This window comes from Pinus tabuliformis, chromosome 6 (assembly GCF_031772625.1).
Source record: "Pinus tabuliformis cultivar Carrire ecotype Pingquan chromosome 6, CPIR1, whole genome shotgun sequence".
NCBI lineage: Eukaryota > Viridiplantae > Streptophyta > Pinopsida > Pinales > Pinaceae > Pinus > Pinus tabuliformis.
Window position 1 is genome coordinate 165,150,397 of NC_142292.1, and position 5,779 is coordinate 165,156,175.

Here is a 5,779-nt window from a genome sequence, read left to right on the forward strand (position 1 = left end):
TTTAATACAATGGTTAAGGGATGGAATCCCTTATAAGCCATTGAGTGAGGGGTGAAAACCCTCAGGAGCGTTTAATAATAAGATTAAACGTTTGCTGGTGGTTTTCACCCTACGGGGTCGTTTGCTGGTGGTTTTCACCCTACGGGGTTTCCAGGGTATATCCGTGTTCAAATGGTGTGATTGATGTGATTGCCTTATGTGTCCATTGATAATGATGGGTTCTTAATGATGATGGTTCTTTATTTGATGTGACAACCATAATGTCTTAGTGCATGATTATCTAACATGATTAAGGATATTAATAAATGGATGCATGGATTCATGAAACAGTTTATGTTATTACAGTGATGGTAAAGGTTATATAATGGTTATGAAACTTACCGTCCTTGATGGCAATTACTTGATGTACTAATGCATAGTATATTTAATGGTTAGTGATGATTTGTGGAGTTGTGAATTGATTAATTACTTGTGGTAATTGTATAAAAATTCTAACTCCCTACTTTTACCTGCGAGGTTATCGGGCTATGTGACACATATTATATTAAAAGACAAAATAAATTTTGTATTATATTTAAATAAAAAATTAAAACAACTTAAATGTACAAATCCAACTATAATTATGAATTGAGTTCCAGCTAGCCGTTTCTAATTATTGGAAGACTGGATTTACTGCACAGGTTAAGCTTCTGGATTTATAACTTTGAATAAATGAATTGTACCTATTCTTTAAAAAAATTAAACTCATCCCAGAAACTAAATTGCCCAACTTATTCATTCACTCAGGTTTAAACTAAACTGTGTGGAATATGATGCAGTGATTTTCTTCGTTAAAAAATCTGAAATAGAATAAAATGATAACAGTTCCCCATTTTTGTAAAAGTTGTTACAGTATATTAAATAAATAACCTAAAAATGCATTTTAGTCGCATCGTTCTGAAGACATTGACATCACGTGGTACATGATAGATTTTATTTCAGATTCCATTGAATAGATTATTCAGAGCATGAAATTATTTCAGATTCCATTGAATAGATTATTCAGAGCATGAAATTATTTCAGATTCCATTGAATAGATTATTCAGAGGATGAAGCCAACAATTTAGACTTTAAAACAATGACATGAAACTTCAGCAGAAACCATGGCGAAAATGAAGGAACTACCTTCAAAGAAAATATTATATCTGATATATCCGACATTCAATTTACAAAGGCAAAATTCCTGCAACTACTTTAAGTACGATTCTCATTTATAAAAATGCAGTTTTGATTTGCAGTTTGCCATTAGTTTACATTTTAAACAGTTCCCTGAAATTAAATTAATACTGTGGTTCCTAAATCTTGGATTTATCATCATAACTGAAAAATAGCTTTAATGCCGAATTTATTTTGGAACTCTGAAATGCCGTACTTATGTGCACCACGAACTGATCCGACCAAGAAATAAGGAGGAGTTCAGTTTCTCCAGAACATGTGCACATTTCTAGAGTCGATTCCAAAACCGGTTACTCATAACCCTGCGAAGCATGCCTTCAATGCTGAGATCGAAGGCATCCTTTGCAAAATTCTCACCGCCATCTTTATCTGCAAAATTCATGTAAAGCAAGCTGGGAAGAATCTCAACAATCTTTTCCCGCATTTTCTTGATTTTCACCTGAGAATAACTGCTCAAAACGTCCTCGATTTTGAGGGGTTTTGTGGAATTCACCAATCTTTCCTCTTCAATAAAGACAGAATAGGTTTCCGGGTCAGAAGGAAGGTGCCATGTGTATTGCTCATATGCAGAGTCATTTCTGAAAAAAACCGGTATACACCCTGCAATCAAACCGTCGAAGGTCGATCGCCGCGTAGGGGAATCCCCGGGCGGTTGCAGGCAGAAATTGGCCCTCAGCACTTGCTTCATCACGGCCTCTGGCCTGTGACTGCACTTCATCTTTGCACAATTCACCATCACACATTTCGAAGAACTACTGCACTGCTCGATGACCGCACGGCGGATCCCCAGACCTCGCCGCCCTGCACCGACGAACGCAAACAAGAAATCCCGCGGCGTGGAAATTACAGTCTCGGTCCATTCTTTCAATTCCCGCTGCGAATTCGGATGAAAAGAAGTAAGATACGGCACGGCCTGCTCTCTGTCGATCCAGGTTCGGCTCTCCACCAAAAGCGTCGTGACATTCGCCATGGCCTGAAGCTCCAAAAGACTGGTGCCCCAGGTAACTCCTTTTGCCGTGGTAGGCTTGCACAGGTCCCAGGCTGTTCTGCCTGTCACCATAAAATGATCTTTACCGCCTCTTTTCCTCCAGCTCCACCTTGCCTTACTGTCCAGCCAAGAAACCAGCTCTGCCCCGTGGTCCGAGGCCTGGTCTCGTTCGTTGCCGTAAAGATAACGCAAAGCATCCAGGCCGATGTAGTAGGGTATATAGAAAGCGTCTGCCCTAGCAGGATCAGAGACAAGGCACTCGTATTTCTTCATCCTGCTATGGAAAACAAGCTCCAGCATGTACAGATCTGTGGCATACCAGCCAGTCCAGTTCTTAATCTCAGTCCCGAAGCCCTGATTCTCAATGTGCTGGCAGAAATCGAGCCATGCGACTAATTTGCCGCTGCAATTGCGCAGCAACTGAGAATTGAACTTTGCAGGCAAATCGTACATGTAAATCCTTCTGCCCTCACAGAAATGTGCGGCGGCTGGCGGGGAGCCATTACCTTTTCTTGAAATTCTGTAAGATCCGTGGCCATTCAGGGCCACCTGGTTAGTTATCGGCGGATCTGCAAGAAAGAAGAGCTGTGAGCTCATGTGGCTCAGGAAAACGAAGACCAGCAGCGTGGAGCAGGAGAATGCAGGCCAGTATTTCCAGTACGCCCACGCGATCTTCATCTTGATCTTGTTCATTCGTTCATGTTCCAGAGCCTCTGATCTGAAAGGTTCCTCTGATTTGAAAGGCTGATGCAGCAGCAGTGCACGAAGGGGAGGTTATAATCGTAGCAGAGGCCCACCGGGAACATAGAGAACAAAGTGTTTGTGTTGTTATTGGAATGCGGACCACTTACAGCAACTGAGGGAGAAGAAAGAATGGGGGCACGAATGCAGAATAAATCCCCAAAACTCCCGGGACGTGAGAACGGCGAACGGCGCGGAGGGTTTTTCCGTGTTTGGGGGCCACGCCCGTAAAATCAATTACACCCGGGCGGTTGACGAGAAAGGTGGGCGAACCCCCCAAGCTCGCAAGAGTCCCAAGAGTCGCACGAAATATCAGGGGTGAAATATCATATATAATATATTTTAACTTAATTATGTAGGTTGCTAACCGTCAATGAAAAGCTTTCACATATGAAACGGAAATTAGCTAAAACTAAGTCATAGGTTTCCGGCTACGCTTTTCAGTGTTTTCCTAGGTTTTACATCAATTTACATGTGGAAAATAAATATTTTATTAACGGTTAAAACAAAGTTTGGTGTTAGTGGACGTTAACTATCATTTTATTACAGTTACTTAAATTATATAATATTAAATATTAATATTTTGTAAAAATTAATAATTAAAATATGATTAAATAAAAAATGTGATATTTAATTTAAAATATTGTGAGAATTAATAGTTAAAATACGATTTTGTTAAAAAAAATTATATTCTTAAATTTTAGTCAAAATGGAAAAAATATTTTTTTTAAATACATATATAGATACAATTTATTAAGCATTAACATTTATTTTTTTATAATAAAATATTGCATTCATTTACACTATAAAAATATTATATCTATAGTTTAGTTATAAAAATTTAGAGTTTCAGAAAACTTTCTAAAAAATCACACTTAACAATTTATTAAGTATTAAAAAGATAAATTTATAATAAAATATTTGAATCATATTTCATTGGTGTAGTTTAGGTAATAGAATAAATGGCTCTTTTAGCGACATTTTTTTCTGGTTAATTTAACCAAAATCTGGCAGAGAATTTTAAAAAGTTGAATTTAAGTTGTTCAATCTGAGAATTCAAGTGCTTTAGGATTTTTCAAGGTGTGGAATCCATTTATGCATTCAAAAATGTTTTTAAACAAAAATCACAATCTTGCTTGAAATTGTATGGCCAAATTCCGATAAGTTAGACGTAAAAGTTTATTTTTATATCTATAATTAAATCTATTGAAATTCTTTTAGAATAAATTAAATTTATTGGAATTGTAATATAAATGTATGGAGTAATAATTTTTCTTGGAATTGTGATTTCAATGTAAATGGTATTTTTATTTTTTCTCAAATATAAGAAAGATAAAATTTCAAATTTCAAATATTTTATTATGTTGATAGACGTGTCCGTTTTGAAATAAAACTTCTAAAATTTTAATTTAATTATTAATAATTATTACATGGACCGTCAGAATTTAATGTCAGAATTTAATGTCTATGTAATATTCTAAAATATTCATATTAATCTATACAAATTGAAGGTTGAGATTTATCTTAAAAATAGTTATGTTATTTTTTTCATATAAACAAGAATATTTTTTTTACCATTTGGTATTTGATAGGCCATGGTATTGTAACAAACTATATTAATAGATTAAGCATCTCCATGGTAAAGTAAGTTTAAATCTCCAATGTTAAATCATGTTCCATATTTTCTTATTATATGCTTAACTTATATATTAAATCTTTATAAATAATAATAATAAAGAAGTTGTATTTTAATTATTTTTTATCATTTTTTAAAACATTTAGCAATTTGAGATTCCTTGATCTGGCTGTCAGAGTATGTGTCAATGGAGGAGGTGGGGGAGCCTACTACCCCACCACCTCCCATTGCATTTAAGATGGGAGATGGCATGATTATCATGCCCCATGTAGCCACACATACTAATCATCATATATTCCCTTCACATTAACATGGCAACCCTTATTTTTTCTGGGAGCTCTCGACCCGTTTGTTGTGGCTCTATGTTCTTATGTAGCCTATGTGACATTCCCTTATCGCGAGTGGGATATTTCCCCCACAAAATTGGCTTTGTATAATCCTTATCTGTCTGTCATGGCTCCATGTTCTTTTGCAATTCCTATGGCACACTCTCGCTACAAGTGGGATATATCTCCCATTGCACTAGCTCTGTGAGAACTCAATTGCATGAAGGTCTTGGTTCCCTAATATCAACACCTAAAATACATGCACTTCATGTCGATCCTTAAAGTGTGGGGCAGGGCGATAACAATTGAAGAGGTGACTTCTAGGACGTCAAATGTAATGACAACAAGGAACAAAGTTGGAATAGGAAGTCACTAGAAAGGATTCGAACCTCATCTGCAACATTTCTATGCCCAGTGGACATACAATTGCGGGGTATTTTTTTCTTTGTCCAATCTATGCAGTTTTTTTAGTTACTAGTCTTTGCATGGTGGACTATGGTTCATGGTCTACAGGGTGTCTAGGTGGTGTGTATTTTCATGGATGTGCCCAGGACTTTATGGTTTTTGGACCCTACCTAAAGCTTATCTCTATATGTTTACCCTCTATCACAAATTCTTAATCTGAGTTCTAGACCTTTTCTGGAAGCTGAGTATTAAATCTCTGTTAATATTGTCATGGATCCTATTAACTTATTTCATTAGTTTTATGTTAGGTCCCAATACTACTAGTGTAACCCCTTATTGTTATTAGTACAACCCCCTTATTATATTGTTGTGCCCATGTAGTTCCCATATTGTTATTATTGTGCCCCATAGAAGCCCACTATTGTTATTATTGTGCCCTTACATTATTATTGTTATGTTGGATATAA

At 36.3% G+C, this 5,779-nt stretch overlaps 1 pseudogene; it reads right to left on the minus strand.

Annotated features, from left to right (window-relative positions):
* Nucleotides 1-1,146: 1,146 nt before the first annotated feature.
* LOC149257896 (putative xyloglucan galactosyltransferase GT19 pseudogene) lies at nucleotides 1,147-3,219 on the minus strand (annotated as a pseudogene).
* Between the last annotated feature and the right edge of the window lie 2,560 nt (nucleotides 3,220-5,779).